Genomic DNA, 12,700 nt, shown 5'->3' on the forward strand with positions numbered 1-12,700 from the left:
CACAATTTCCGGTTACTGCACTTTCAAAATAAGTGAAGCAGAACCGATTTAGGGCACGGGCTTTATCTGTTCGCTGTTGGTGTGAAAAATTACAAGCAATGACTGAAATATTTCTAAATAATAAGCTCACAAATAGGAGGAAATTAATTGACCAAAGTATCTTGTAATACAATGAGATAAAATTTAGATGTCCTATTTCGCCTGAAAGTGCTAATGTTTTCGTGGTCCTTCATTTCCTGTCCACAGACGTTATGTGAGAATTCCACTGGCAAAAAAGAGGAAGTTAGTAGTAGGCTATAATTTCCGTGGGATTTTTAAAAACATTACTGTAGACCTTTGGGCTTTTTTTTTGTGTGTGTGTGTGTGTGTGTGTGTGTGTGTGTTGGGGGGGGTTCTTCTTTGTTTTTCTACATTACAAATTATACTATAAGAAATAAAGGACTTTATAATAGTTTTTTTTTTTTTTTTAAAAAAAACAACAACAGATAATGTGTGTGAATCCACTTGTTGCATTGTTTCAGAGTAAAAACCAGCAAATTTTATTGTGAATAGTGAAAAAAAGGAGCTTATCTGTTTTTAAACTGAGTACTAACAAGAAGATATCCACCACATTGGTTTTTGTTTTCTAACTTGGTAAATGGGCAGACAGTGGGGTGATGTCTTTGCCATTAAAAATTAGGTCTTTGTCATTATTCGTAGTAGTGGTATTACTATTATTAAATGTAGACATGTTTGTCAATTTCACCACTAAAATGAGGCCAAAAGCAAAGAGCAGTGCTTTTATCTCATCTTTTAGCTTCGTCTTGTAGAGGCCCAGGATAAGAATCTAGGTTTTGGCCTTCTGGGGGGATGGTGCATTTTTTTCCATTGCTGAAACTATGTGGGTATGTGCTGTTTGCACTTCTGTTTGTCAGCAAGAGTGTGCAAGAACTACTAGTGCAAATTTCATGGAACTTGTCTGGAGGTAATGCATGAAGAAAGAGGAAAAACGAATTACATTACATTACAAATCACTTTCTGAAAACTGGAAAAATACAGCACTGGCTTTGGTGAACGATGTGCTTTTAGTTAAAAAATATCAGCACAGACTGAGTTTTGATTGGTGGCATCAGTCATGCCCTGTACTAGAAAAAAAGACTGCACTAACTCACTTTTCTCATGTGTGTGTTTTGCATCAGGAGCAATGTTATTATAGTCAACTCAAAAACAGGCGTGGAGAGAAAAAACATTTGAATTAAAAGAAATACACTTGAACAATAAAACAAAATGGACTATAACTGAAACAGCACTTTACAAAACTAACTAACTAAATGAAGCAGAACATGTCTTTAGTTCTGGTCTCTAATCAGGTCATATTGCTCAAACCTGTCAACACATCCAGCACTAAGACTGAGATGTGCACATGACTGTGAATCATGCGCCTTCACAAACCTATTCTGAGCTTCTTTTTCTATACATATATGTCCCAAATTATATTAAAACATTAGAACTATAATATTACAGCTAATTAAAACTTAAGCGAAAGAGTGAACCATCATGGAAAAAATCATGGAAAATCCAAACAATAATAAAGCTGATGTGCTGAACACCAATGAGGACTGGAACAATACTTTACACTGGGTGGGAACATTTGGCAGGTTTGTGTGACTACCAACCGCTGCATGTGACATCTGAGGAGGCTTCTGTGGGAGGGACATGGTCAACAGTCATATGACCGACCATCAATGATAGCAGCATATTTTCCATCATCGCTAGACAGCACGCGGTACAAAAGCATTCGAGGGATTTTCCCAGGCTTGGAAATAATCGGGTCTGCCAACAGAGGAGCTGGCTGTGTGTAGACAGAAATAAAACATTGCCATACTCCCTGCTATTCTGTTGATCTATGTTTTTGGAGACATGGAATGTAAATATGCCTATAAAGCACTCAGCTTCTGTTGTTTAAATGTGCTACAGGCTATAAATAAAAAGAATTTGGCAAACAGCACAAAAACACTCCGATATTTTTCATAGTGCTTTTTAATATTTGAAGTATTTTTTTTTTCATTTCAGTAATAATAATAATAAATGTAACACAATTCAGTGTCAATTGCGCTACATACTGAACTTAAAGGATTTAAACAAAGGATCGATCCTGTACCAATACCAGCGTTGGTATCAATTAGTCATTTCTGGTGTTTGTACAACCACAGTGAGAGCTTGGCTGGCAGACTGGTCAGACAGGTATTATATCATGTTATAACAGGCTTAATGTCAAAATGTGGGTAAACAATTGTGTTGCTAGGCAACATGGTGTGCTGCAGTAGTAGTTTTTACATTCATTTCCATCAGGTCAAAAAGACGTCCGTGGTGATTCAAAGGATAAATGGGCATAATTATTATTAATTTTTATCTCACACGGCCAAAGATTCAGTGTTGGATGAATGAGGCCATAGGAAAAGTCATGAAATATGAGAATTTAGTCTAACAGAGTTACACTACAACCACCAAGGGGGTCAAATTAACCCAAAATGACCCCTTTGGTGGTTCTAGTGCAAGAACAGAATCTGACCCAAATGCTTTAGAGATGGGCGCATTTACATTCTAGATCTTCATAAAAACCCAGTTTTAATACACATGAAAAGCTGAAAGGTGTGTTTTTCTGTTTTATCTAATTACTGTGGAAAGTAAAAATCACAGGGATTTAGTGGTCATTAAAAATGTGTTCAGAATTTGCAAATTGATGATGATTCATTTCATAAGTCATGACACACTGCTGTCCCCTACATGCGCTACCTTTATATAAAAAAGTATCAGTATTGGTATTGGTATCAGCAATACAGGTACTGATTTAATTGGTATAAAAATATGCAATATTGCAATCGGGATGACTCCTGGGTGAGGCCAGGGGCCCCAGTCGGTGCTGCATGCAAGTAAAATATGTCAGTAGAAAGAGAATTAAACAGCCCAATAATGTGAAAGCCAATCTGTGGATGAACAGAAGTCTTCTCATTGTGCATTCATTCGCTGGAAGCCGGATGGAAAGTTTCACTGCATTCTGTCCCTGCTGTCTGTGCACGCCGTGTGGCTCATGGTTATTAAGAATCCAAAGATGCAGTGAAATCTGTTGTTTGTCCTTTATCCAGTTTCCATTTTGGTTAGTTAGTTTTCACTTATTAGTTGATACATGAGTGCCAAAATGTAACTTTCGGGAACGGTTAGCTACATTTTGGTTTAAATGCAGATGCTATAGCCTATGTTGCATTTCTATCAGGCCCGTCTTCTATGGAACAACTTTCCAGTTTGCATTCAAGAGACAGATGCCCTCTTTAGTCTTAAGATTAAGCTTAAAACTTTCCTTTTTGATGACGCTTATGGTTAGGGCTGGATCACGTGACCCTAAACCCTCCCTTAGTCCTGCTGCAATAGGCTACTTGGGGCTTCCCATTATGCACTTAGTGTCTGTTCTTTTCTTACTTCTTTTCACTCTCCATGTGTTTATACACTACTCTTTATTTAATCATTAGTTATCATTGATCTCTGGCTCTCGTCCACAGTCCTGTCTTTCTGTCTTTAGACTGCCATTTGGCTCATTGAATCTTTTCCCTTCATGACAGTATAAATATTTTCTTCTACTGCACTTTCCATGAAGTACTGCATGTATTGTCTAGACTACTGTCTGTCACACAAAATGCCCTAATAAAGTTTTACTGTTCTTTCCACTGTTTGTTGGAAGTGGAAAGCATGGATGGTGTAAACATTATTAGCATATTAAGTAATTTCAAGCTGTTGCTGTGTATATGTTATCTAACACAAAGGGTGCAGGTGCTAATCTGGGATGCACAGGATGTACCTCTGTAAAACCTAATTCACTGAGGAACAACAAGTGGATCGACGATCTCCCGATGATTAATTTATTCAATTAGCTTCTCTTGGTTAGAGACGATGCTGAGGTAATCTCACGGACTGACATTTTCTAATGGAAATCATGTCATTAAACTTGGAGTACAAAGAGAGAGTGGGAAGTAGGAGCTCGGGGCATTCATTATTCATGTTGCTGTCGTTATGAGATCACACTTTTTTTTTTATTAAACGGCTCGTTGTTCAGGTCATATTTGCGCCACATCTTTCTCTGAGCACAAGCATATAGGAGGGAGAGACGTTTTTATTGTTTTTAATGGTTGTTTTGTTGCGGAAGTGAAAGCATCACAATTAAAATATAACCCACCTTTTAATCTAAATTGAGCTCTCGGGATTTACTGAGAGGTAAAAATAGCAATAGCAGATTGACATTGCCTGGCCTGCAGCAAGAATCGGATTGCATCACTTGCTTTTTTTGGGGGGGGGGCGGACAAAGCAAACAAAGGCGACTAGAAAAAGAGGATGACAACCAATAGCAGTGGGTCATCTGTCACATCTGTAACCATGACAACAATGTCTGTAGCCGCCTTACAGTCTGAACCTTTCACAGCAACGTTACTCCTAAAGCGGTTTACCTGCAAGGAGGTTGGTGCCCCCACTACTTCCAGCACGTGGGTTCTAGTTTTAAGGTGGTGCGAGGGGCTGAAGTCAGTTTTACGTGTTAACTCATTAAGCCTCACTGCTGTCTCGCGTTCACCATCAAATGAAACGTTCCACAAAATACTGAGAACACGCTCCGCTTGAGACCCCTACAGGAGCACTTTGGATGATACCCAAAGAAGTGCATTTACTCTGACCCCTACTGGACCATTTTAAATATTGCACCAACGCCAAGTGCCATATATTTTCAACCACCAGGGGGTGTAAGTTAGTCACAAGAAAAGCCTACGACTTTTTGAAACCAAAAAGGGCGTCTGTGACCTCTGAACCCCTGCATATACACCTCTAATTCACTCTGCATTTCTTAGTAGAGTCTTTTCGTAATGAGATCTGTTTGGCTTGGTTTGATTTGATAATAAAGAGGTTGTTTGGGAGGGTTTGGTGCCCCAAAAATCTCTAACAGACAGAGTGAAAGACAGTTTCAGAACCACAGTTCAAGTAAAAATGATATAGCACTCACACTGAGAAACACAAATAGCCAGGAGGGTGTGTTCCTACATACAGTGTCTGCACCATAGCCCTCTCAAACCTTTATTACAAACGACCCACTGGTTTATGGCACTGCTTATGATTAGTTTTCCACCCTGAACAGGAATTGCACTGGCAGTCTCCCTCGGCAGATTGTTCCTCACATTATGAGGATGACATAACTTCTATTTTTAACACGAAAGAGAAGGAATCTAAAAGTACACTGTTGCTGTGGCTGCAAAGCTGACATTTATGACAGGATGCACTTTTTATTTTTCATTAGAGCTATTTTTACACAAGTGTTAGTAGAGATGTAAAAACATTCTCTCCAACATCTCTTACATAACCTGATCTGTCTGCTCCACCTGGAGATAAGACAAGATATGGTTTGTTTCTTGTCAAACACGTACTCGCACATGTTACTTATTTCGTCTCACTTAGTTCACAGACTCTTAGTTATTACATAATCATGTCAGGTGGGTCAGGTATGAGCCCGTGTTGAAGGACAACATCAAAGCCCTCTTTGTTGTAGTTACATACAGTATCAACGCTTAACTTGCAATTAAGATTAAGAGGGCCTTTTAACCTGTTAGGAACTGAATATGGTGTACTCTAAAATAAACATAGTGGTAGGTAGCACTTTATTCAGTGTACCTATCTACAATAAGTTTGAAGTTTGTGAATGCAGTACAAGTGCCTTTCCTGTTCTCTCCTCTCCTTTGTAATCTGCAGGCCTTTGTTTAATGACTGCATAAGGTCAGAATGGATAAGGACTTCTGGGAGCTTTGTTCTGGGCTCGCAGGGCTAATTACAGTTCTCATTCTGGTGGAAAATCAAATTGACAACTGCAGGTGAACACACCTGTTTAAAGAGCAAACAACAGAGTGTGTTTGTGAAAGATGAGGAAGTCTGAGGTACAAAATATAAGCATGAAGTGAACACCACTCGTAATGTGCTATAATAGAGTGACATCCTTCAGTGTCCTGTGGAGAAGGTACGTGTACAGGCCTATCTTGAGTTTTCCAGTAAAAGAGAGGCTTGGGGAAAAGTGCTGTGGTCAGATTAAACCAAAATCAAGCTCTTCAGCATCAACTCCACCTGCCATGTTTGCAGGAAGAGTTAAGTATGACCAAAAGGGCATGGAGGTGGAAACAATATGCTTTGGGTCTGTTTTTCTGCTAAGCTTACGGAACAACTTCAGTAAAAATCTCCCTTTAAATCTTCGATGAGAACTTCCTTCCCTCAGCCAGAACACTGAAGATGGGTTATGAATGGGTCTTCCAGAATGACAATGAGCCAAAACATACCGCCAGTGCAAAACACGAGTGGCTAAAAAAGAAATGTGTTTTTATTTCTGTCTCCCTCAATTAAAATGAAACTATCATAAAAATCAAAGACTATTCATTTCTTTGAGTCAGCAAACTTACAAATTCAGGAGGAGGTCTAATAATTATTTCTCCCACTCTATATTTATATTCATTATAAGCTGCAAACTTTGCTTTATCAGGCTTTGTTAACCAATAATGAGTGTGACATGGAGTGATGCATACTGGAGTCAGATTTTGAACCAAGCTTGAGGTGACAGGTAACATCTGCTTTGGGGTTTTATGTTCATGGCTTGCCAGAAACTAATCCCTGTATTTTCTTGAAACTAAACAAAGGCGTTTTTTAAAGGCAGTACTCTCTGAACAGCCTGTGATAAAGACAGAGAACAGAAGCTGAGTTTTAGATGCTGTTTTTTCCACGTGCGGGGGCAGCACTTATTAATAGTTTTGGTCTGAGGGAAGATTTTTACTGTACTTACATAAGAGCACAACTGTACAGTTTACTTTCAGATTCAGATTCTGAGTTTGAAATAAAGCCTCCTGCTTTCAAACTAGACATGCCGTAAACCAGCTTATTCCCTCTATCCTCACATAGTGGAAACACTTAAGTCATCCCCCCCCCCCGGCCACACTGGCAGTGCAGTTTTTTTCTGACAGCAGCTCACCGCAACACTCTGGCACAGGAAACTCAGAGAGGGATGGAGTCATGTACTAGCAGATTACATCATCTTTTGGGCATGTGCAAACAGTCTTAAAACTGGATCTTATTAAAGGGCGTATACCTCCACACCACCCAGAGTTCCTCCAAAACCAAAAGGCCCATCTGTCAGTCATTAAAAATACTCTTTGAACTTGAGATTTTGGCATGTCAGTTTTTAATCTGTGATTTAGTAGCAACACAGAGAGTTATGCAGTTTAGTAAATGTGGTATCTTTTTTTTGTGGTGATGGTGGGGGTGTGTGTGTGTGTGGGGGGGGGGGGGGGGGGGGGGGCTCTGTGATGTCAGGATATATTTTGGTTGATCTGCCAGAGTTTAAATTACTGACTTAAGTAATTTAGTTTGATGGCACATCTCAAAAATAGTTGCATGGGCTGCCCTGAAGACACTGGGCCAACCAGAGATGACTTGCTGACTTTGGTAATCCAATGACCTTTTCTCTGGTGCCATAATCAGGTCAATTTTCATGGTGCTGTACTTACAGACCACTGCATTTCACAAAAATTGGGTGGACTAAGATTCACTTGGACTCACTTGGTTAACAACAACAACAAAAAAAGATATCCAAAAGGTAGAGGTGACATCATAATGTTTTGAAATACACACACACACAATGTGGAGATTTAGTCTTATTTTGGCTTCCAGTAACACTGTGAATAAACTTGGAGTTGTTATTAACCAAGATATGCCCTTCAATGCACATATTAAACAAATTTGTAGACCTGTCTTCATTCATTTGCACAATATCACTAAAATTAGAAACATCCGGTTACAGAGTGACGCTGAAAAACTAGTTGATGCATTTAGTACAAACCGGATTCCAAAAAAGTTGGGACACCAAACAAATTGTGAATAAAAACTGAATGCAATGATGTGGAGATGGCAAATGTCAATATTTTATTCAGAATAGAACGTAGATGACAGATCAAAAGTTCAATCCGAGAAAATGTATCATTTCAAGGGGAAAATATGTTGATTCAAAATTTCACGGTGTCAACAAATCCCAAAAAAGTTGGGACAAGTAGCAATAAGAGGCTGGAAAAAGTAAATTTGAGCATAATGAAGAGCTGGAAGACCAATTAACACTAATTAGGTTAATTGGCAACAAGATTGGGTATAAAAAGAGCTTCTCAGAGTGGCAGTGTCTCTCAGAAGCCATGATGGGTAGAGGATCAACAATTCCCACAATGTTGCGCAGAAAGATAGTGGAGCAATATCAGAAAGGTGTTACCCAGCGAAAAATTGCAAAGACTTTGCAGTTATCATCATCAACTGTGCATAACATCATCCAAAGATTCAGAGAATCTGGGGCAATCTCTGTGCGTGATCTCCGGGCCCTTAAACGACACTGCACCACAAACAGGAATGCTACTGTAAAGGAAATCACAGAATGGGCTCAGGAATACTTCCAGAAACCATTGTCAGTGAACACAATCCACCGTGCCATCCGCCGTTGCCAGCTGAAACTCTACAGTGCAAAGAAGAAGCCATTTCTAAGCAAGATCCACAAGCTCAGGCGTTTTCACTGGGCCAGGGATCATTTAAAACGGAGTGTGGCAAAATGGAAGACTGTTCTGTGGTCAGACGAGTCACGATTCAAAGTTCTTTTTGGAAATGTGGGACGCCACGTCATCTGGACCAAAGAGGACAAGGACAACCCAAGTTGTTATCAACGCTCAGTTCAGAAGCCTGCATCTCTGATGGTATGGGGTTGCATGAGTGCGTGTGGCATGGGCAGCTTGCATGTCTGGAAAGGCACCATCAATGCAGAAAAATATATTCAGGTTCTAGAGCAACATATGCTCCCATCCAGACGTCATCTCTTTCAGGGAAGACCCTGCATTTTTCAACAAGACAATGCCAGACCACGTTCTGCATCAATCACAACATCATGGCTGCGTAGGAGAAGGATCCGGGTACTGAAATGGCCAGTCTGCAGTCCAGATCTTTCACCTATAGAGAACATATGGCTTATCATAAAGAGGAAGGTGCGACAAAGAAGGCCCAAGACGATTGAACAGTTAGAGGCCTGTATTAGATAAGAATGGGAGAGCGTTCCTATTTCTAAACTTGAGAAACTGGTGTCCTCGGTCCCCAGACGTCTGTTGAGTGTTGTAAGAAGAAGGGAAGATGCCACACAGTGGTGAAAATGGCCTTGTCCCAACTTTTTTGGGATTTGTTGACACCATGAAATTTTGAATCACCATATTTTTCCCTTAAAATTATAACTTTTCTCAGTTTAAACATTTGTTCCGTGATTTATGTTCTATTCTGAATAAAGTATTGACATTTGCCATTTCCACATCATTGCATTCAGTTTTTATTCACAATTTGTTTGGTGTCCCAACTTTTTTGGAATCCGGTTTGTACTTCTAGGCTGGACTACTGTAATTTTAAAACCAGACAGAAGGCTTTTTATTAAAAGTTAAAATAATTAATTGTTGTCTGAAAATAATATTGACATGAAGGCTATATGCATTTCCAGGAGCTGGAGCCGGTAACTTCTTTTTCTCTTTAATCTTGAAAAGTGCATGACACACTGGAAGAGAGAAAAGACCATTGGTGAAAATATCAATTCTGGGGATCTGGAACATGAAAAGTAGAATATCTAAACAAATGTAACCAGCTAACCTCAAACACCGGTCATACTTTCCGTATCTCTGGTGTTTTTCACCACTGGTTTGTACACACATACATAAACATCCACTTCAAATTTGCCTACAGGATGATGCTGTGATACATTAGTTTGAGACATACAATTCTAATCTGATGTTACAGTCTTAGCAAATTTACAGCAAATGAAATGAAGAACAAATTCCAAGTTTTTTATTTTATTTTATGGAATTTTGTTTTGACGGTTTGCACTGTTTCTTAACTTAAAATGTCCTGTTGTAATTGGAGTGCCAAACTACAACAACACTTCCCTCATGGTGCTTTATATTGTCAGGTCAAGACAATAATGCACAAAAACTCCAAACCCTATGAGCAAGCACTTTGGCAACAGTGGGAAGGAAAAACTCCCTTTAAAAAGAGGGAAACCTCTGGCAGAACCAGGCTCCGGGACGGGGTGGCGATCTGCAGCGGCCAGTTGGTGATTAGGGAAGGAAGATGGTTTTAAAATTAAATTTAGGAATTAAATTTTCTTCCTCCAGGACTTTTTTGTCCTCCTCCAGATTCTCTCTCTGTGTTTTCTCATTCCACAGAGTTTCTTTCAAAGAAGCCTCATGTTTCTGAAGCTTTGCGAGCTCAGCAGACAGACTGTCCTTCTCCTGTTTCAGGATCAGGATTTCGCTGTCCCTCTGCTGAAGCTGCTCTTTAAGACGGTTCATCTCAAGGTCAAAGTTTCTGGTCTTTTCCTGATCTGAACAAGTCTGTTCCTCTAAAAGGTGACACTGAGTTGTCAGTGAGTTCTCCAGCTTGGATCTCACACTGGTCCAGCTTAGTGCGCATCAGTGAAATTTGGGCCATAAGCTGTTTGATTTGCTGTCTGGCTGTCTATGAATCCTCTTTTAAAAGCTGGTTTTCAGACGGAGTTTGTGGGAAGGCTATCCTAACCTGAATAAGGTCGTCCAGTGCACTTTTTGGCAGAGTGCACACAAACTCTGGTTTCTTGTCTTTCTGAAGCTGTGCGAGCTCGGCAGACAGACTGTCCTTCTTCTGTTTCAGGATCAGGATTTTGCTGTCCCTCTGCTGAAGCTGCTCTTTCAGGCAGTTCCTTCCTTCCTTACTCACTATACACCACTACGTAGTTATCATTCATATCTGACTCTCTTCCACAGTTTACACTATAATCTTTCATTTAATATAGTGCAACAAGGTAATTTTCTTTTTTAATATTCATTTTATTTGAAAGATTACTTAACAGGGACTGTACACATTAATAAGCTATAATTTACATATTATCCAATGTTTTCCTTTTATGATGCAGTCCCAATTTGATATTTTAAAGTCCCAAAATATAGATCTGTAATGACAAAACTCTGAACATTTATAAACATTTGGAACAATAATATAAAGGAAATACTATAGATACTGACTATTGACAGAAAGTAAACATGAGGTAGTTTTGCTATAGAAGATGGTAAACAAAATAAACGAGAGATATTAACCTCCTAACACCAGAGCACTGATTTTGTATTCATTAATTCTGCTAAATCTTCAGCATCTGATAATACTTTATTTTTTTCAAGAAAGTGATTAGTGCATTTTTACTACATGTCATAAAGATTTAGACATAAAGGGTAATGAGACTGAAATTGACTAGTCCTTTTACTAAGAGAAATTTAATATCACAGGATTGCATACCTGATCAAATTCCGATGACTAAGGTGAAATATAATCTCTATCTCCAAGTTGGTTGTTCTACACAAGGTTAGTTAACCTCCACCTTTGAGTTACCTCTTTTTTTTTTTTTTTTTTAAACAAATCTTCAGCGCTTGACAGAGAAACGGACTCTGAAATCTGTCAGATAAAATAAAGTCCAATTTAAATCATCTAAATGTTGTGAAATTCTTTCTGTCTAAGCTCTTTTTTCTTCAAATTTTTTATAAAATAAAATTTGACATAAAACTTGCACTTTCCTCCCGGTCATTGCAGCGGAATACTAATTAGGCTGTCGTGCTTCTGTTACCACTAGATGGTGCAAAAAAGCACATATTAATGAGGACACTAATGAGACATTAATAATATATATATATTTATTTTTTTTGTGTGTGGTACTGCATCTTCCACCATCACTGGACCTCAGTTTGCTTCTTTCTCTCTTGTCTCTATGTCACTGTGTACCTTCCCCATGTGAGCCTCTCATTTTTGTTTTACTTTACTTCTCTCCCCTTTGGGTTTAATTAAATAGCTTAAAACACATGCTAACCCTTACTCTAATTTAGGTGATTTTTGTAAGATTGAGCGAGCCTGTGGAAGCACAGTATAAACAAGATGGCTGGAAGTCTGACCAAATGCAGACAGAAAATACAAGGCATCTAATATTCCAGCTTTCCTGAAATGTTGTGCAAAAGTTTTGTAATTTATGCTGAGGAAAAAACAACAACAAAAAACCCCAGAACAGACAAATTATGTAAAAACATTTATTATTGAAGTTGTTTTATATTCAGCAGTGCGTTTTACCAGTCTTGTGGTTTTCTTATAATACAGAATCCTTGCATTAACACCTGGGTTTTGATTTAAGGTACAAAAAAAAAAAAATCTCAGCAGTGACTTTTGTAGGTTCACGTGGTGCACATATAACATTATGTGTACGTGCACACTTTGAATTTGAGATGGCATTTTTTATCATTTATATAGCTTTTATGAATCAGAGTATTATTAACAAGCTCAAGCAAGGAAGCAGTTTTCTCCTTTAGCAGAGTGTCCACCAGGAAGAGAAAAAACAGTAATGGAAAAAAGAAGCAGATATGCTCGTGGAAAAAGTGCATGGATATAAAAACAGTACAGCTCTTGTGAGGAATGTGAGGCTGATGAAAACATTTTTGGTCAACAGAAACATGATGTTCACAGGTGATGACTTCATGCCAGGATATTGTTCCTATTACACATAAACAGTATATACAAGTTTCAAGTAACTCCTGAATTAGTCCTGTTATACCCATCTCGAGCTAAAGAAAGTCTACTT

This window comes from Astatotilapia calliptera, chromosome 1 (assembly GCF_900246225.1).
Source record: "Astatotilapia calliptera chromosome 1, fAstCal1.2, whole genome shotgun sequence".
NCBI classification, from domain to species: Eukaryota; Metazoa; Chordata; class Actinopteri; order Cichliformes; family Cichlidae; genus Astatotilapia; species Astatotilapia calliptera.